We start from the raw sequence: 21,611 nt of genomic DNA on the forward strand, positions 1-21,611 counted from the left end.
AGAGACAGTAAAAAAGGTTTACGTAGGGTCTTAATCTGAAAAGAAACCTTTGAGCGGGTCCCTACTGCACGTCTGCGCCCGTGTCTCCGTTGTGCCTTGTCCTGGACGGGTGTAGCACGATTGTCATCTGTAAAAGAGAAGAACTTAGGTGAAAGTTGCCATGCTAGAAGATTGGTTATTATCAATAAACCATTAAAATTCAAGATAAGTCAAGTTGAGCCGAACTAGCCCTGATTACACGTGGGAAGCCCCTGGTACCATCTATGAGGGTTTAACCATCAGACTAATCTCATGTATATGTAGTGATGCGCCGGACTCGTCTAACCGTGTCTGTGGTCTTGACGACCTGTCATTTTTTCTGGTTGGTGAGGTCGTCTAGTGCTCGGCTGTTAAAGCCGCCGCACATTCTTCTGCGCGTAGAGAACGCTCAATATTTCCACTAACTGTGATGGTGCCATGTGGACCGGGCATCTTAAGCTTTAGAGAAGCGTAATGCGGTACTGCATTAAAACGAGCGAAAGCCACTCTTCCGAGTAGTGCTTGATAGCCACTTCATAATGGAGCGATGTAGAAAGTTAAGTTTTTGCTTCGGAAGTTGTCGGAAGAACCGAATACAACCTCTAGTAATAGAGAGCAAGTACAACTGGCCTCTGGGCCTGGTATTACTCCCTTGAAGGTAGTATTATTGTGGCTTATTTTTGTCAGGTCTATCCCTATTTTGCGGACTATGTCCTGATATATCAGATTTAGACCACTACTGCCGTCCACAAGGACTCGTGTAAGATGGTATCCGTTTATTATTGGGTCTAACACCAAGGCAGCCAATCCTTCATGCCGGATGCTTGTCGCGTGATCCCCGCGATGAAAAGTGATCAGGCAGGCCCACCAAGGGTTGAACCTAGGGGTGACGGGCTCTATGGCGCGTATGTCTCGGAGTGCATGTTTGCTTATCCTCTTTGTCACATGGATCATGTTTACTGTTTTAACCTCTGGTGGGAATTTTTTCTGTCCTCCAGTGCTTTGCTGGCGAGGTTCGTTCTCGTCTTCGCTTGGTGTCTCCCCCTCTTGTGTTCGGCGTTTAGCTTACCGGCCTGCTTGAAGACCCAACATTCTCTGTGGGTGTGATTTGCGGGTTTATCGGGGGTGCCATGAATCTGACATAGTTTGTCAAGAATCATGTTTAGGCCAGAAGGTCCATTTCTGCTGCCTTTGAAAGGCTTTTTCCGCTGACCTAGTCGAGAGCCCCTAAATCCGGCGTTTACCGCTGTATTATCTAGGCTATCTTCTTTATTTTGACGCTTGTTTTTATTGCGTCGTGGTTTTCCATTGCCATCCCTGACTTCGGATGTGCTTGGGTCGCTGGTGCTACTACGGGCTAACCAGCTATCTTCGCCCGCGCAAAAGCGGGTCATGAGGCTTGTTAAGGCTGCCATTGTTCTCGGTTTTTCTTGGCCCAGGTGTCTGGCGAGCCATTCATCTCGGACGCTGTGTTTGAAAGCTGCTAAGGCTTCGGCGTCTGGACAGTCGACGATTTGGTTCTTCTTAGTGAGAAACCTGTTCCAAAGCTTTCGGGCTGACTCTCTGGGCTGTTGAATTATATGACTTAAATTGTCTGCATCCGGAGGTCGGACATAGGTCCCTTGAAAATTAGCCCTAAAAGCGTCCTCGAGCTCTTCCCAACTTCCAATTGAGTTTTCGGGGAGGCTTTTCAGCCAATGCCGAGCTGGTCCTTTGAGCTTGAGGGGCAGGTATTTGATGGCATGGTGATCGTCTCCGCGAGCCATATGGATATGGAGGATAAAGTCCTCAATCCAGACCACAGGGTCTGTTGTCCCGTCGTACGCCTCTATGTTCACTGGTTTGAATCCTTCTGGGAATTCATGGTCCAGCACCTCATCGGTGAAACATAGGGGGTGTGCGGCACCCCTATATTTGGGTGCATCATGGCGTTCGGACGGTTGTAGTATTCGGTTTTGATTTTGTGTCGGAGCATGCTTCCTGGATCCATAGATGGATCTGGTCATACTGGATTTTTGGCGCAAGTCCTCACGTAGATCGTGTGTTGACTTATGTGTGACCTTGTTAGACGCTCTATCGCGGTCGCAAGGTGGTTGATCCGGCCTGTTAGCCGTATTATTTTTCGGCTGTGTGGGCTCTAAGGCCTCATCATCGAATTCAGTTAATAGCTTGCGCTTTGGATAGCTCTTTGCGTGGTAACTTCCACCATACTTTTCTTCATTGTCGAGCACTTTGTTCCACCTGCTGTTGAGCGTATTTTGTGCGGCCTTAAGCCTTTGCTTCTGCTTCTTCAGAATCCTCGCTGTGGCAATAAGCCTTCTGCGGAGGTTCTCTTGTTCCAAGTGTGTTTCCGGGATGACGCGTGCATCTTCGTACGGACTGTTTTCCTCCCCAGAGGCGGTTTGATGAGGTTTATCCTCGGCGTCGCCGTGTTCAGACATCGGATCCGTACTATGTTCACCGTTTGTAGCTACATTGAGCTCTGCCGCCGGGGCATTGTGGTCGTTGTTTCCTCTGGAGTCGACTGGAGTGTTATTTTCTCTTGCGCTGTTATCGCTGTTTTTGCCGAGGTGGGATTTGGAGCGGCGCCTACGCCGACGCTTTGTTTGCTTCTTGGAGGGGTCATTGTCGGTGTCAAAACTGACGGATCTTGGGTAGGGGGTCCCAAACTATGAGTCTAAGGCGGATGGTAATAGGAGGCAGGGGACACGATGTTTTACCCAGGTTCGGGCCCTCTTGATGGAGGTAAAACCCTACGTCCTGCTTCATTATTCTTGATAATATGAGTAGTACAAGAGTTGATCTACCACGAGACCGGAGAGGCTAAACCCTAGAAGCTAGCCTATGGTATGATTGTATGTTGTCTTACGGACTAAAACTCTCCGGTTTATATAGACACCGGAGGGGGCTAGGGTTACACAAGGTCGGTTACAAAGGACGAGATATACATATCCGCATTGCCTAGCTTGCCTTCCACGCCAAGTAGAGTCCCATCCGGACACGGGACGAAGTCTTCAATCTTGTGTCTTCATAGTCCAACAGTCCGGCCAAAGGATATAGTCCGGTTGTCCGGAGACCCCCTAATCTAGGACTCCCTCAGTAGCCCCTAAACCAGGCTTCAATGACGATGAGTCCGGCGCGCAGTGTTTGTCTTCGGCATTGCAAGGCGGGTTCCTCTCCAAATTTCGAACGTTTGTCAAGTAGTGTCCGGCCTTAAATGTTGGGCTTCTTGGCTTCCGCGCCCAATAAGCGCTATCTTCCACGCGTTGAGTGTATACGAGGAGCCAGGGCATTTTTACATTCACCCCCCTAGCCAGATAAATAAATTGTCTATTAAAGGGATGGGAATTCTTAGATCCAATCCATACCATCCTCCCCCAGCGAGAATTCATCAGAGCGCGCTTCGGGAAGATCCACTCCAGCATGGCCGACCTCCGCAGCTCCTCCTCCCGCCCCCGTAGCCCTAAGACCGGTGATTGGGAGAGGTGTTCCATCCCACACAGTCGATTAGTCGAGCTGCAGACCAAGGGATTTATCCCTCTAGCGTATATGGTTCCCGTTCGAGCCGGGCTCGCCACCTACAATGGCGGGGAGCAAGCGGAGAGCTTCCCCAGCCCCTCGACGGGGGAGCGGGTATGCCTTGTTCCTTACTTATTAAGGGGACTCGGATTTCCAATTCATCCGTTCCTCTGCGGGCTCCTGGAGTTTTACGGCCTCCAACTGCATAATTTCACCCCTGCTTCCATTTTACACATCGCCGGCTATGTTGCCCTCTGCGAGTTATTCCTGGGCTGCGAGGCTCATTTCGAGCTGTGGAAAAGGTTATTTTGCCTCGTCCCTCGCACACAGAAGGGGTCACTTTATCAAGTGGGCAGAGCCGAAATATGGCGCATCGCTGAAACCGGATACCTGTTCGGTACTCCGAAGAAGACATCCAAAGACTGGCCTTCGGAATGGTTTTATATGGAGGACGTCGCCCTTCCGGACCCTGTTCGGCGGGGTCTTCCTGAGTTCAGCAATGCTCCTCTGAAGAAACGCCGAAGTTGGCGCCCATGGAGCCCCCAGGAGGAAGACAACGGAGAAGTCCTTTACCTGATGAACCGGATTAAAGCGCTGGCTCAATCAAGATTGACAGTAATCGACGTTATGTCAATATGCATAATGCGGGGAGTGCAACCACTTCAATATCGAGGGAACCCCCTATTGTGTTTTAACGGGGAAGATGACACCACCCGTTGCGGGCGTAAGGGTCCGGACAATGCTGTCGCTTTAGCAAAAATTCTGTCTGAATTGTTAAAGGGGGAGGCAGAGGAGTTCATCCGGATCAAGCCACGGGATGGATTCCCTATGTACAACCCTCCAAGCTGGGTGAGTTATATCTCCTTACTCCCATTCTTCCCGGATTCTTTGTCGTAGGTACTCACCTTGCCATTTTGCGGCAGGAACTGCGAAAAGCCATAAGGGAGGTCAGCAGCCCATCTCCACAACCAGAGGACCCTGACCGGGCCCTCGGTCCCGGACTCGAAGAAGATCCGGACATATTCGTGGAGCTGATAGACCGGCAGTTCTATCATTAAGCTGTGATGACATCATGGTGGCCATTACGGCCGACTATCCCGGACTGCTTCCTATGTCGCACGTAAGAAAAACCCAAAATCCCAACTCCAAAAGCTAGGATCCCCTTTTAGACACTTCACCTACCATATACATATGGTGTTTTTGTAGGGAAGGCATTCGGGATGCCATGCTAAACCCGCAGCAACTCGCCAACAAGCGGCATCGAGGCCGGGCAGGCCAAAAAGGAAGGCGGTCAAGAAGGAGACGTCGGCGCAGAGGAATGACAGAAACCCCACTCCGTGGTTGTCGTCTTTCTTGAAATGTAATGACGTCCATGTTTCTTTAACAGAAAAAACGCTCGCCGGAATATCTCCGGTGAGGCTGCCGATCACGCATCCACCAGTCGGGCTCCAGGACCGGACATAGAGGTGGAAGCCGACATGGGGCGGACGCCGGATACTCCCCCTACAGAGGATGCAGATAGGCTATCCGCTACAAATTCAGAAGTGGAGAGCGCCATGAATCATAGGCGTCGCCGGGCCGTACTCCGCGACGCTTGCTTCTCACCAGAGGCATTTGATGCCTTCAATTCTGGAGAGGCATACCTCCGTGCTACTCAAAATGGTCTAGCCAGAGCCACGGACCAGTATGTAAAGGATGTACGGGTAAGCAAATCTGACAATTATATGTATCGGCAGCCCCTGAGACTTGAAACAGTTAGCAAAACTGATTTAAGGATCATCTTATTGTGCAGGTTCTTATAGAGAAGAACAGTCGACTGTCACACGAGCTGGAGGAATGCAAGAACCAACTTCGGGCCGCTGTTGCCGCATTGAAGGAACCTAAAAAGTCCCCAGCTGGTAACATTTCTTTCAAAGAATGATAGGTACCATATAGCGTGCGGCATGGCTGCAGATCTAAAAATAGATGTTGCAGATGAATCCAGAGAGAATCTGGAGGAGCAGCACGCCGTACAATAGCTAAAGGCTGGCGAACGCGTGCTGACTAAGGTCAGGCGGGAGAAAAACAATCTCCAATACTCCAATACCAAGCTGAGCTTGGAACTAAAAGATGTTCGAGCCCGGCTTGCGGACTCCGAGAAGGAGAATAAGCGGCTTCGACGCGGCATATTCAGTAAGTGCTTGAACGAACCCTTAATAAAGGGGACGACGGAGAAGCCGGCTAACAGAGTTATGTCTGCAGGTATGCTGACGGGTCGTCCCGCGGAGGAGATGCCCGGGTCTACGGGTGATCTTCTATCCGAGCTCTCACAACTGCACGAACAAGTTCGGCAGGTGATGCAAGGTATTGCCCAGGACTTGTGGCCATCCGTCTCCCTGCCAAAAGGCGCTGGAGAGCTTGTGGGAAGCTCAAGGGAGCATGCCGGCACTTCCTATTATGGAAGATATCTGCCTGCCATCAAGGTGCCAGGGAAGCCTGGGCCATGGTGAAGACGCGGTATACCAAGGCTGACCCAAATCACATGGCCGAGGTCGGACCTGTGGGGCCCGACGGGAAAGAGATCCCCGTTAGCTTAGTCTATGGGCAAGTACAATTAGCCGCAAAGTATTCCCAATAGGATTGTAGGCTAGACCGGCTGTTGGATGGTATAGAAGAGGAATTTAGTCAGTCTACATGACTATGTAATTAAAGTGACATGTATAATGCCTTCTAGCCGGATTCTAGATCATTTGTCATGGCGGACCTTTTCGCTTCAACCTCGGGACCCGATAGTCCGGAGTGTATCTGAATACCTGCTCAGTTATATAAGAACCGGGGTATGCGTGGAGACCAGGCGTAGGGGTCATTAGTGCTTGAACAGACAAGTGCCCAACTAGTTATGTTATATTACATGGGTAGTAAGAAACATCTTCCAGGGAGAATAGTTCCGTTAAGGGTTCCTTTCCCTGGGCACGCATGCCCTAAAGTGCATGTCCGGACTGCGATAGGAAACGCAGGAAAAAACATCTGGGGGCACATATGGCAAATAAATAAAAATCATCTTTTGTTCACTAACCGAATATTCTCTTAAGAACGCTAGCTTTCGGCTTCACCCAGTCTGAGGTACACATCCGGCTGACCCGGCAGTAACAATCGCAGAGGTGCTCCCCTTATGCCCTAGCCGAATTAACGGGAACGTAGGGCATAAATACAAGAGCCAGGCAACCCTGCTTGGCCAAAACTTAAGTCATATCGATACATATAATGGCGAAGAAAAGGTAGATGCGGAAGAATAACACATGTGCTGTGCATGAAGCCCATTTAGACAATTAAGCTTGTATGTAAGAAGTCCCCAGGTAAAATGAGCGCGGTTAGCGCATCTATAGTGTGCAAGCGAGGCACAAGTTGGCCCTTGAAGGCCTTGAGAAAGAATAAAAGAAAGAAAGAGAAAAAAGACAGATAATATATATATATATATATATTAAAAAAATGGATAGAGGAAGGAGACGAACATAGAGTCCAGCGCTAGGCATAGAATCTTCGGAGCCTAGCTGCGTTCCATGGGTTCGGCTCAAGTCGATTATTCGATGCATCCCGCAGACGGTACGCTCCACTGGTCAGAACTTGGTCAATAATGAAGGGACCTTCCCATTTGGGCTTGAGCTTGGTCTTTTTCTTCTCCGGCAGGCGTAGAACTAACTCACCAACATTATAAGTTTTGGCCCGTACTTCTCTGCTTTGGTATCTGCGAGCCTGTTGCTGATAGAATGCGGAATGGGCTTTTGCCACATCGCGCTCCTCCTCCAGGGTGTCCAGACTGTCCTGCCGATCGAGCTCGACTTCTCTTTCTTTGTACATGCGCACTTGAGTGAGTCATGAATTATGTCGCAGGGCAGAACTGCCTCTGCGCCGTACACCATAAAGAAGGGTGTATATCTGGTACTACGATTCGGCATGGTCCGCAGCCCCCAGAGTACGGAGTCAAGCTCCTATACACAGTGCGTGTTAGACTCCGTTAAGGACCGCACTAATCTGGGTTTAATGCCGCTCATGATAAGACCATTTGCTCGCTCAACTTGGCCGTTGGTTTGTGGGTGATAGACGGAAGCATAATCGAGCTTGATGGCCATGTTGCTGCACCAGAGTTTTACCTCGTCGGCCGTGAAGTTCATGCCGTTGTTAGTGACGATGCTGTGGGGGACACCATAACGGTGTACAACCCCGGATATGAAGTCTATCACCGGTCCGGATTCAGCTGTTTTAACAGGCTTGGCTTCTATCCATTTGGTGAATTTATCCACCATGACCAGTAAGTATTTTTTCTTATGGGTTCCCCCCTTAAGGGGTCCGACCATGTCAAGCCCCCAGACCACGAAGGGCCAGGTGATGGGGATTGTTTGGGGGGCGGCGGGTGGCATGTGGCTTTGGTTTGCAAAAAGTTGGCAACCGGCGCAGTGTTGGACCAAGTCATGTGCGTCTGCCCAGGTCGTCGGCCAATAAAACCCTGTACGGAAGGCCTTGCTTACGGGGGCCCGGGCTGCGGCATGGTGGCCGCCGAGTCCGGCATGAATTTCTGCCAAAAGCTTCCGCCCTTCTTCTTCGGAGATGCACCTTTGAAGGACTCCGGTAGTGCTTTTTTTATACAGCTCTCCCTCATGGACCCTGTAGGCTTTAGATCGCCGCACTATGCAGCGTGCCTCATTTTGGTCCTCGGGGAGTTCCTGCCTAGTTAGGTAGGCCAGGAATGGTTCTGTCCATGGGGCAATGATGGCCATTATTACGTGGGCTGAAGGTGTTATTTCGGTGGCGGAGCCTCCGATTATGTCAGAGTGTTCGGTATCGGGCGTTTTGGCCGGGTCCGGACTATTGTTACCGGTGTCCCCTTACCATACTACGGATGGCTTAAACAACCTCTCCAAAAAGATGTTGGGGGGACCGCATCGCGTTTTGCGCCGATGCGAGCGAGGATATCCGCTGCCTGATTGTTTTCCCGAGCCACATGGTGAAATTCGAGCCCCTCGAACCGAACTGACATCTTTAGGACAGCGTTTCAATAGGCCGCCATCTTCGGATCCTTGGCATCGAAGTCTCCATTTATTTCGGATATTGCGAGGTTCGAATCCCCACGCACCTCCAGGCGTTGAATGCCCATGGAAACTGCTATCCGAAGACCATGTAACAGGGCTTCGTATTCGGCTACGTTGTTGGAGTATGTATACAGTATCTGCAGTACGTATTGAACTGTATCTCCGGTTGGGGACGTCAGGACGACGCCAGCCCCAAGACCAGACAACATTTTAGAGCCGTCTAAGTGCATGATCCAATTGGAGTATGCACCGTACTCTTTAGGGAGTTCGGCTTTCGTCCATTCGGCGACAAAGTCGGCCAATACTTGCGATTTAATGGCTCGTCGAGGTTTGTAGGTTATGTCGAACGGGAGGAGCTCAATGGCCCATTTGGCAATCCGGCCCGTAGAGTCGCGGTTGTTTATATTATCATTAAGTGGCACTTCCGAGGCTACTGTAATCAAACACTCTTGAAAGTACTGTCGCAACTTCCGGGATGCCATGAATACCGCATAGGCTATCTTTTGATAATGTGGGTACCGTGATTTACATGGAGTGAGGACAGTGGATACATAGTATACCGGCTTTTGAATAGGGAATTTATGTCCGACAGCTTCTCGTTTGACGACGAGCACTGTGCTTAAAACTTGATGAGTTGCCGCAATGTACAACAGCATTGGTTTGCCGATGTTTGGCACGACCAGGATTGAGTTGGTTGCCAGTATGGCTTTTATATCTTCCAATCCGGCTGTGGCAGCGTCCGTCCACTCGAAGTGTTCGGTGCGCCGAAGGAGGCAATAAAGGGGTAATGCCTTTTCTCCTAAGCAGGAGATAAAGCGGCTTAGAGCCGCCACACATCCAGTTAGTTTCTGGATTTGTTTGAGGTCCGTTGGGATAGCCAACTGTGACAGAGCTCGGATTTTGGCCGGATTAGCTTCAATTCCTCTATTGGAGACATTGAAGCCCAGGAGCTTTTCGGCTGGTACGCCGAAAACGCATTTTTCTGGATTGAGCTTGATGTCGTATGTTCGGAGGTTGTCGAATGTGAGCCTCAAGTCGTCTATTAGAGAGTTGACGTGTTTGGTTTTAACGACCACATCATCTACGTATGCCTCTACTGTTTTGCCGATCTGTTTCTCTAGACATGTCTGGATCATGCGCTGATATGTTGCGCCGGCGTTTTTCAGCCCAAAAGGCATTGTGTTGAAACAGAAGGGGCCGTATGGTGTGATAAATGCCGTTGCGGCTTGGTCGGACTCCACCATATTAATTTGGTGGTAGCCGGAGTATGCGTCGAGGAAACACAATGACTCGTGTCCTGCGGTAGCATCGATAATTTGATCAATGCGGGGGAGGGGGAAGGGATCCTTTGGTCAAGCCTTGTTGAGGTCCTTGAAATCGACACATAGGCGCCAAGATTTGTCCTTCTTTGGTAACATCACCAGGTTTGCTAGCCAGTCCGGGTGTTTTATTTCTCTAATGAATCCGGCCTCCAATAGCTTGGCTAGTTCCTCTCCCATAGCTTGTCTCTTAGGTTCAGAGAAACGCCGAAGAGCCTGCTTGATCGGCTTGAATCCCTTTAGAATATTGAGGCTATGCTCGGCCAGCCTGCGTGGGATTCCTGGCATGTCTGAGGGGTGCCAGGCGAATATATCCCAATTCTCGCGCAGGAACTCTCGTAGTGCGGCATCCACGACGGGGTTTAACTGTGCCCCGATGGAGGCTATTTTTGTAGGGTCCGTTGGGTGGACTTGGAATTTGACTATTTCATCCGCTGGTTTAAAAGATGTGGACTTGGATCTCTTTTCAAGTATCACGTCATCCCTGTCCACTATGGAGCGCAGCACGGTTAATTCCTCGGCCTCAAGGGCTTCGGATAATGCCTCAAGGGCCAATGCGGCTGTTTTGTTTTCAGCGCGGAGTGTTGTGTCCGGATCACTAGCGAGAGTGATGATTCCATTGGGCCCGGGCATTTTGAGCTTCATGTACCCATAATGGGGTATGGCTTGGAAGATCGTGAACGCTTCCCGTCCTAAAAGGGCGTGGTATCCACTATTGAACGGGGCCACTTGGAATGTAATTTCTTCGGACCTATAGTTCTCCGGTGTGCCGAATACCACATCTAGTGTGATTTTTCCAGCACAGCGTGCTTCCCGGCTGGGGATGATTCCTCTGAAGGTTGTGCTGCTTTGCTCAATGCGGTTCCAGTCTATTTCCATTTTTTGAAGGGTTTCCTCATAGATGAGGTTCAATCCACCGCCTCCGTCCATAAGAACTTTGGTGAGTCGAAAGCCGTCCACAATTGGACTGAGGACCAGTGCAGCTGGTGCTCGGGCTGTTCGGAATTTAGGTTCGTCACTGGCATTGAAGGTAATAGCCGTGTCACTCCATGTATTTATTGCTACCACGTGGCAGATTTCGGCGAGGCTGCGGAGTGTTCGCTTGCGCCTATTATTTGATGCGAAGGTTTCAAAGACTGTTAGTACTGTATTGTTATCCACGGGATGGTGCTCTGTGGTATTTGGGATGAGAAGATCCTCGCCACTTTTGGCCACCTGCCGGAGTGTCCAACATGCTCTAAGGCTTTGTGTTGGTATGGTATTCGCTGTACTATGAATTTTGTAGGGTCCGTTAAGCCATCCCTCCAATACGGTTGCATGCCCTGAAGAGGGTTTTTGTTTCTTTGCAACTAACTCGGGTGTCTTATGATAGTGCACCCTTTTACTTCGGACTGGGTGTATATTCCAAGTCGGATTATCCCAAAATTTCTTTTCGGTTTTCCAGGCGCTTTCCATCGCACAGTACTTTCGTACTATGGACGCCAAGTCAGCGAAGCGTGATATGTCACGGTGACTCAAGGCGTTAAGGATTCCCTTGTCTGTGCAATTATTGCAGAAAAATGAGACTGCGTCTTCCTCGTGACAGTCCTTAACCTTGTTCATCACAAGGAGGAATCTGGCCCAATAATGATGTACTGTTTCATGGGGCTCTTGCCTGATGTGGGAAAGATCGTTTATGTCTAGGTGGGTGGTGGAATTGGGTCCGAACCCCTACCCAATCTGAGACCCAGGGGCCGAGGTGTTTCCAATCTGGGAATTTCGGGTTCCGGGATGTTGCCCGATAAGTCTGGCCCGCTGCCTGACTCTAGGTTCAGGTCTTGGGTGGTGTCCTCCCGTAAACGGGTATCCGGCTCGGAGAGCTCAGGAATCCGGACATAGCTAGTCCTCAAGATAGAAGAAGAATCGCCGCATTGTTCCTCCACCACCGCAACATGATGGGTGACCGGTGGAGAGTTAATCTCCCTTTGATCGGGTTTAAGCCCAATCCGATCATAGTCCGTAGCGACTCCCAAGGTGGCAATGCGATCCAAGAGCTTGTTTAGGGAAGAGAGCTCCATTGGATCCATCTACTTGGCGAATTCCGAGCCGACGTGGAGGCTGTTTTCGATGACCCAAGAAGTCATCGTCGGAGCAGCAGCCGAACAGGCGGTCATGATGAAACTGCCTAGCCGGAGAGTTTGGCCGACAGCCAGGGCTCCCCTGGCGGTGATGTTGTTTTTAACAATGAGACGAGGCATCCTTCCTTACGGTGACGGAACAGAGGAACTCTCAATGAAAGCACCAATGTCGGTGTCAAAACCGGCGGATCTCGGGTAGGGGGTCCCGAACTGTGCGTCTATGGCGGATGGTAACAGGAGGCAGGGGACACGATGTTTTACCCAGGTTCGGGCCCTCTTGATGGAGGTAAAACCCTACGTCCTGCTTGATTATTCTTGATAATATGAGTAGTACAAGAGTTGATCTACCACGAGACCGGAGAGGCTAAACCCTAGAAGCTAGCCTATGGTATGATTGTATGTTGTCCTACGGACTAAAACCCTCCGGTTTATATAGACACCGGAGGGGGCTAGGGTTACACAAGGTCGGTTACAAAGGAGGAGATATACATATCTGTTTTGCCTAGCTTGCCTTCCATGCCAAGTAGAGTCCCATCCGGACATGGGACGAAGTCTTCAATCTTGTGTCTTCATAGTCCAACAGTCCAGCCAAAGGATATAGTCCGGCTGTCTGTAGACCCCCTAATCCAGGACTCCCTCAGTCATCCTCCACTGTCTCCTCCCGTTCCTCGTCGTCGTTTTATTTGGGTGTATCCACCATGTATATGTCATGTGATGAAGTCGCTGTCCAGTGCCCTGTGGGCACTAGTTCCTATTCCTCTCCTGCATCGTCATCCATGCCGTAGATGTCTGTAGAGTCAAAATCGAGCATGTCGGTTAAATTTTAGACAGTGGCTTCTAAGTGGGTGGTGGGTGGGCAGTGAATTTCTTCGTTGTCCGGATCCCATTCTACCCGGACGTAGTTTGGCCAAGGTTCTCCTGACAAGGAGAGAGATCTTAATGAATTTAGCACATCGCCGAAAGGCGAGTGCTGAAAGATATCCACGGAGGTGTGTAGGATCGAAAGTATGTCTAGAGGGGGGGTGATTAGGCTACTTGACCAAATAAAAATCTAGCCTTTTCCCAATTTTAGTTCTTGGCAGATTTTAGCAACTTTGGACAAGTCAAGCAATCTTAACACAATTCAAGCAAGCATGCATAGAGTATATGAGCAGTGGAAAGTAAAGCATGTAACTTGCAAGAATGTAAAGGGAAGGGTTTGGAGGATTCAAACGCAATTGGAGACACGGATGTTTATGTCATGGTTCCGATAGGTGGTGCTATCGTACATCCACGTTGATGGAGACTTCAACCCACGAAGGGTAATGGTTACGCGAGTCCACGGAGGGCTCCACCCATGAAGGGTCCATGAAGAAGCAACCTTGTCTATCCCACCATGGCCATCGCCCACGAAGGACTTGCCTCACTAGCGGTAGATCTTCATGAAGTAGGCGATCCCCTTGCCCTTACAAACTCCTTGGTTCAACTCCACAATCTTGTCGGAGGCTCCCAAGTGACACCTAGCCAATCTAGGAGATACCACTCTCCAAGAAGTAACAAATGGTGTGTTGATGATGAACTCCTTGCTCTTGTGCTTCAAATGATAGTCTCCCCAACACTTAACTCTCTCTCACAGGATTTGAATTTGGTGGAAAGAAGATTTGAGTGGAAAGCAACTTGGGGAAGGCTAGAGATCAAGATTCATATGGTAGGAATGGAGTATCTTGGTCTCAACACAAGTGTAGGTGGTTCTCTCTCAGAAAGATAGGTTGGAAGTGTAGGTTTGTTATGATGGCTCTCTCCATGAATGAAGAGGAGGTGGAGGGGTATTTATAGCCTCCACACAAAATCTAACCGTTACACATAACTTTCCAAACTTGGTGGGACCAAATGGTTAAACTCGGTCTGACCGATTTAGCAAAGCTAGTGACCGTTAGGGTTTTCGGTGGGACCGACATGAAACTCAGTAGGACTGATATGATTAGGGTTAGGGCATAACGTAATCTCGGTGAGACCAATTACACAAAGTCGGTGAGACCGATTTTGGTAATAAGCTAACCAAAGAGTTGGTCAGGTAAACTCGGTGAGACCGAAACGTTACGAAGGGAAAATAGAGAGTTTACATTGCAATCTCGGTGGGACCAATCGCTCATCTCTGTGAGACCGAAATTTTACGAAGGGAAACAGAGAGATTACAACCCCATCTTGGTGAGACCGAGATCCCTATCGGTGAGACCGATTTTCCTAGGGTTTGTGGCAGTGGCTATGACATTTGAAACTCGGTGGCGCGGGATAGGAAAAATCGGTGGGGCTGAGTTTGACTTTTGGTTTAGGTCATATGTGGATGTGAGAAAGTAGTTGAGGGTTTTGGAGCATATCACTAAGCATTTTGAGCAAGAATCTCATTAAGCAACACCTCATCCTTCCTTGATAGTATTGGCTTTTCTTATAGACTCAATGTGATCTTGGATCACTAAAATAGAAAATGTAGAGTCTTGAGCTTTGAGCTTGAGCCAACCCTTTGTCCTTAGCATTTTGAGGGGTCCACCACTTTTCTCATCCATGCCATGCCAATCATTGAGCTTTCTTGAGATATTAATCTTGACATAGCATTAGCTCAATGAGCTATATGTTGTTAGGAATTACCAAAACCACCTAGGGATAGTTGCACTTTCAAGGTGAACTCCATGATCGGCGCCCCATCGGATTCGATAGGCACGGATGCAGGCGGCTCAGAGTCCGTGGCCGGAGACGAATCCCGTAATCCGGCGACACGGCTCTTGTAAGGGGTAAAGTCAGTATCCGGCTCCATCGCCACTGAGAGTGCGGCCTCCATGGCGGAGTCTATCCCTCCGTCCTCGGTAGAGTTACATCATGCTTGTTGTGATTCTACGGCGCACCTGACATGGGTTCGAATCCATCGAAGATCAAGTCTCCGCGGGATGTCAGAAGTGTATTTTAAGTTTTCAAACCTGACCCGACGGCCAGGGGCGTAGCTCTCGATCAGCTCTAGATGGCCAAGCGAATTGGCCCACAGTGCAAAGCCGCCGAATACGAAGATCTGTCCAGGGAGGAAAACATCGCCCTGGACCGCATCGTTACCGATGATCAAAGGGGCCATCAAGCCTTATGGTGACGGCACAGTGGAACTCTCAATGAAAGCACCAATGTCGGTGTCAAAACTGGCGGATCTCAGGTAGGGGGCCCGAACTGTGCGTCTAAGGTGAATGGTAACAGGAGGCAGGGGACACGATGTTTACCCAGGTTCGGGCCCTCTTGATGGAGGTAATACCCTACGTCCTGCTTGATTATTTTTGATGATATGAGTATGACAAGAGTTGATCTACCACAAGATCGCAGATGCTAAACCCTAGAAGCTAGCTTATGGTATGATTGTTCGTTGTCCTACAGACTAAACCCTCCGGTTTATATAGACACCGGAGGGGGCTAGGGTTACACAGAGTCGGTTACAAGAGAGGAGATCTACACATCCGTATTGCCAAGCTTGCCTTCCACGCCAAGGAAAGTCCCATCCAAACATGGGACGAAGTCTTCAATCTTGTATCTTCATAGTCCAACAGTCCGGCCAAAGGATATAGTCCGGCTGTCCGGAGACCCCCTAATCCAGAACTCCCTCATATGCCAAGGTCAGCAAATGCGAGTTCTGGTTCAAGGAAGTTGGATTTCTTGGACATGTTATATCAGGAGAAGGTATAGCAGTGGATCCCAGCAAGGTTCAGTCAGTCATGGAGTGGTTGGCACCCACCTTAGTCGGAGAGATCCGCAGTTTTCTTGGACTCACGGGATACTATCGGAGATTTATTAAGAATTTCTCTAAGATCACAAAACCTATGACGGCATTGTTGAAGAAGGACACTAAGTTCCATTGGACTGAGGAATGTGAAGCAAGTTTCCAGGAGATGAAGAAATGTTTGACTACAGACCCATTGCCGATTCGGCCAGATATACGCAAGGATTTCCAAGTGTATTGCGACGCCTCTCGCTTAGGACTTGGAGGAGTATTGATGCAAGAAGGGAAAGTTGTTTCGTATGCCTCACGACAACTTAAACCGCAAATTGAATTATGCCATGCATGATTTGGAGTTAGTAGCTGTGGTGCATGCGCTCAAGACCTGGAGACACTTTCTCATTGGAAATCGTTGTGATGTATACACGGATCACAAGAGTTTGAAGTACATCTTCACTCAGAAGGAGCTTAACCTCAGGCAGAGGAGATGGTTGGAGCTTATAAAGGATAATGACATGAAGCTGCATTATCACCCAGGAAAGGCTAATGTCGTAGCAGACGCTTTGAGCCTAAGAGTTATGTTAGCACCCTCGTAAGCGGAGGGATGCCAAAAGAGTTAGCTGGGGATCTCAGGGAGCTACGTTTGGAGATTTTTCATAGAGGTTTTGTTGCAGCAATGGATGTTCAGTCTTGTAAGTGCATCTAGTGCCACCCCTAGTTGGTTTTGGAGTATTGACGACAAACCTAGTTGAGGGACTAATGTGTTTGTGAGAATTGCAGGATAACACAGGTAGAAGTCCCTCATGATTCGGTTTTACTACCAGAGATGACCCCTAAAAATGTATGAAGACATTGAAGTCAAAGGTGGTATATGAAGATATTCACATTGAAGACTATGACAAGAGAAGACACGATATGAAGCCTATGGAGCTCGAAGACTTAGATCTTTCGTAGTTCTTTTTCTTTTGTGTTGAGTCATAGGAACCACCGTACTGTTAAGTGGGGTCCAAGAGAACCAGTCAGAATGACTGAAGTGATGCCTAAACCAAAAACCTATGTCTTCGAGTGAAGACTATGAGAGCGAATCTTGTCCAGAGTCGGACAAGTCAGCTTTGCTTGTAGCCCAAGTAAAGTTGCCGTGTGAGTTTGAAATCTGACCGTTGGAACACGTGTCAGTTCCTTAGTGACCCAGGGTCATTTCGGACAAATCAGGTCGGGTTGCCAAGTGGCTATAAATAGCCCACCCCCTACAACCATAAACGGTTGGCTGCTCAGATTGAGAGTATGGCTTTTGTCGTTTGAGAGCAACCCACCTCGAAGCCTTTGAGAGAGAATTCCTTGCGAGGATAAAAGCCCTAACCACTAGAGCCAGAGAGAATTGGGCATCACTTAAGTCTTCTTGTCTGTGTGATCTGAAGACTTATTACACTTGAGGACTGTGCATCCTCCAGCCGGTTAGGCGTCGCGTTCTGAGCTTCCAAGAGACATTGTGGATTGCCAGTGAACGAAGTCTATGAAGGTTTGGGAGTCTACCTTGAAGACTTACCAGAGTGATTGGGCGAGGTCTATGTGACCTTAGCTCAAGGAGAATACGGTGAGGACTGGGTGTCCTGAGCTGTGTGTTCAGGACTGGGTGTCCGGGACTGTGTGTCCTAAGGTTTAAATACCTAGCCGCTCCCACCAGACGTACAGTTGTCACAGCAACTGGAACTGGTTCAACAAATCATTGTCTTCAACGAGTCACTGGTTTCATCTTCACTTCACGTTACTTACTATTACTCCTTGTGAAGTCATTGTATGTTTGCTCTATCATTTGTCTTCACTGAGTGACTGAGTGTTCTGTTTGACTTCACAATATCTTCCTACCTGATCCTTACTACCTAGCTGCTTAGTCTTTGTGCTTTCACTTCATTGAATACTTGACTATGGTTTTCTTAGTGTAGTCTACCTTCCGCTGCATGGTAATAGGTTCAATTTTATCGTTTGTCTTCAAAACTCCCATGTTCTGAAGACTTTCATAAAAATCGCCTATTCACCCCCCTCTAGTCGATATAACGCACTTTCAAGTCTACATTGTTGGGAAAGATTCGAGAAGCTCAGAAGGATGACAAGGAGATTGTCGAGATAAAGGAGAAGATGAGTGAAGGGAAAGCGAAAGGTTTTCGTGAGGATGAGCACGACACCTTGTGGTTTGAAGACCGTATATATGTGCCCAATAATGCAGAGATCAGGAAGTTGATACTACAGGAAGCTCATGACTCGCCATACTCGATACGCCCTGGTAACACCAAGATGTATTTGGATTTGAAGAAGCGTTTCTGGTGGACTGGTATGAAGAAGGATATTGCCGAGTATGTAGCCGTAAGTGATGTATGTCAGAGAGTAAAAGCAAAACATCAGAAACCAGCAAGATTACTACAGCCTATGCCGATACCCGAATGGAAGTGGGATAAGCTTGGCATGGTTTTTATCACCGGATTGCCCAGGACCCGATCAGGATATGATTCTATCTGGGTAGTAGTGGATTGCTTGACCAAAGTAGCCCACTTTATCCCAGTGAAAACCACCTATACAAGTGTGAAGTTGGCCGAGATATATTTGAACAGGATCGTATGTCTTCATGGAGTTCCGAGGACCATAATATATGATAGAGGAACACAGTTTACCTCAAAGTTCTGGCACCAGTTGTGCCAGACCTTGGGTACCAGGCTGGAGTTCAGTACTGCTTTTCACCCGCAGACAGATGGACAGACAGAGCGAGTCGGTCAGATTCTAGAGGACATGTTGAGAGCTTGTGCGCTAGATTATGGATCTAGTTGGGATGACAACCTGCCCTACACAGAGTTCTCATACAACAACAACTACCAGGCCAATTTGAAGATGGCACCTTTTGAAGCCCTGTATGGAAGAAGATGACGAACACCGTTGCTGTGGGATGAAGTTGGAGACCGTCAGTTGTTTGGACCAGATTTGATTAAGGAGTCCGAAGAGAAGGTTAAGCTGATTCGAGATAGACTGAAGGTAGCTCAGTCCCGACAGAAGAGTTATGCAAATTCAAAACGTAAGGAGGTCGTCTATGAAGTCGGAGATAGAGCGTATCTGTGAGTATCACCACTTTGAGGAGTTAAGCATTTTGGAGTTAAAGGAAAGTTAGCCCCGAGATTTGTGGGACCGTACCGTGTTTTGGAATGCATGGGAGAGGTTGCCTATAAGTTGGAGTTACTCGAAGAACTATCGGGAGTACATGATGTGTTTCGCGTTTCCCAGTTGAAGAAGTGCCACCTAGAGATGGCCGATATCCCTCTGAGGGATACATTACCCTTGGAAGCGATTCAGTTGGACAGTGATTTGACATATGAGGGGAAACCTGTCAAGATTCTAGAGTTTGCCAGCCGAGTCACACGCAGTAAGGTTATCAAGTTCTGCAAAGTTTAGTGGAGCCACCATACCTAGGATGAAGCCACATGGAAACGAGAGGATGATCTGCGCAAAGACCACCCGCACCTATTTTCTAGCCAACCCGAATCTCGAGGGTGAGATTCATCTTAAGGGCGGTAGGTTTGTAACATCCCAAATTTTCAATTTGGAATGTTATGCAATAGATCATCATTGCATATCATATTTTTATTGCATTTTGTTTTGCGATCCTCGAAATTCTAAGCAACTCAAGGACCCTCGGAGAGAGTTGGGGATTTCACCGTTTTCATATTTGAATATTATCAAATATCGAAACTAGGATCACTTGTTTTATTATTTTCTCTCCGAAAATATTCATATTAAAATATATGAGCAGAGATAATATGACTTCTCCAAAATAAATGAAATATTGGAGGAACAATATTAAAATCAAATATTTGATTTTATTCGGATTTTATTGCTATTTTATTTGAATTAGGAAAAATGCGCGTTTTTCGAAATTGCATTATAGGCCGAAATAAATGTTCACCTTATCCGGCATATTTTTACAGGACGGGGAAAATTTATTTCGGGATTTTTGGATTCCGTTTAGTATTCTTTTTCTTTGCTTTTCTGTGCGTCGGATTTTTTTTTAAAAGGGGAACCGACCTACGGGCGGTATCCGGCCCGGACTCCTCCCCAGGCCCCTCCTTATAAGCCGGTCCCACTGCCCCACAGCCCACCGCCGCCGCCACCGCCCTCGCGCGCCGCGCCGGAGCCGCCGCTGCTGCCCGCGCCGCCGCCTCCCGCCGCCCGCCGTCGCCGTTGACCGGTCGGTTTTCTTCGGTTAAAACCCTGGTTTTTTATTTTCTGGTTTAATTCGTTAGATCGTTCTTTCCATCGGTTTATTTATTTTGCGGACGTTCGTCCGTTCGTTCGTTTAAACAAACACCGTTCACCCGTTAGTCACAGAGAGCGAACGTTCGTTCGTTAGCTTGTTTGTCAGTTTTTCTTTTTCTCGGGTTTTTCGCGATTATTCTCGATCGCGATTTCTGATCCGATTTTCGTTTTAGTTTATCTTTTCGCTCGTTTTATCGGAATTACCTGATTCAAATGCCTAGATCTTCGTCTCGAAACTCTCTTTCTGTTGAATCAACTTGAACAAGATTTTGAAAGTGTAAACTATGACTTTAGTCTAGATTAGTAATCAGATCTTGTTTCTTTCGCCGTTTGAGTTTCGTTGCTTCGTTTGATTTGATTCTTTTTGCAAACCGGAGTTCTTTAGTTGAACTTTCTGGTTAGAACTTCTTATTTGAGTTTTACCCATGCATCTTTGCTTGATTGCTTATGTATGCTATTGTTTGCTTGTGATAGAACACCCGGAGTGTGAAGCGTGCTACTACGAGTCTCTAGGTTTTGCAGATCATCAGCAAGGCAAGTAACACTTCGATCATATCCTTTATCACCCAGTTTTTATGCATTAGTTTCAACCCCTCACACATTGCATGAGTAGGATCTCTTAACTTGTTGGTTTCGGGAAGTAGATGATGAGGAAGAACCTATTACCTGTTTTATTATCAAACCCTCGGAGTTACATCTACGTTATGCCTATATTGCTATGTTATGCTTGTAGACGTGGATTGGGTTTGAGTGTATCCATGACAAATGTGCGATTGTTAATTAATGGTTCAACTTAAGGTGGCAACTTTAACACACATCTGGGTGGATTGCTTGTTTGGGCACCTGGTGATATACCAGTGTTGTCCTAGGAGATCCCGGGGATATACCATGTGATCCTATGGTCCGCCACCCAGGCTCAACGGGATCATAAGATTATTCATGCTAGAAACTTCCGTGTGCATCCACAAGCCATTATGGGCTCCGGCCTACTTGAGTATGTTGTGTGACCTCTTTCCGTTGTGGGCTAGCAGATGTAGAGGGAAAGTAGGTGTAACTGTCCACCCGGAGTAAAGAGTTAATGCTTCTGAAAGACTGTGTCTCGGTCATCCGTTTCTCAGACACCATATAGTGCGAGAAATCCAACGGAGGAGATCGAGTCTTGTGGGGAAAAGTGCGCAAACCTCTGTAGAGTGTATAAACTAATCATGGTTAGCCGTGTCCCCTGTTATGGACATCTTGAGTATCCAGCACTTGGATTATCCTATTGTATCTCATCACTCTAATTTAATTTGTTGGGTTGTTAATTACTTTAATTGGGATTGAGTTGGAGGAACCTTCTCAATGATGTTTCAACTACCATGATAGTTAAAATAAAAGGTTATTCCTTTGTTGTAGGAAAAAATTGGCTTTTCGTAAAAACATATAACCATTGAGCCTCCACCAGCCATATATGCATGTAGTGATAGCATTATTCTGTTCATTGCTCTACTGTGTTATATTGCCAGCATATTCCATGCGCTAACCCATTTTCGGGCTGCAATGTATTATG

The sequence above is a fragment of the Triticum urartu genome, chromosome 7, assembly GCF_003073215.2.
Source record: "Triticum urartu cultivar G1812 chromosome 7, Tu2.1, whole genome shotgun sequence".
Classification (NCBI taxonomy): domain Eukaryota; kingdom Viridiplantae; phylum Streptophyta; class Magnoliopsida; order Poales; family Poaceae; genus Triticum; species Triticum urartu.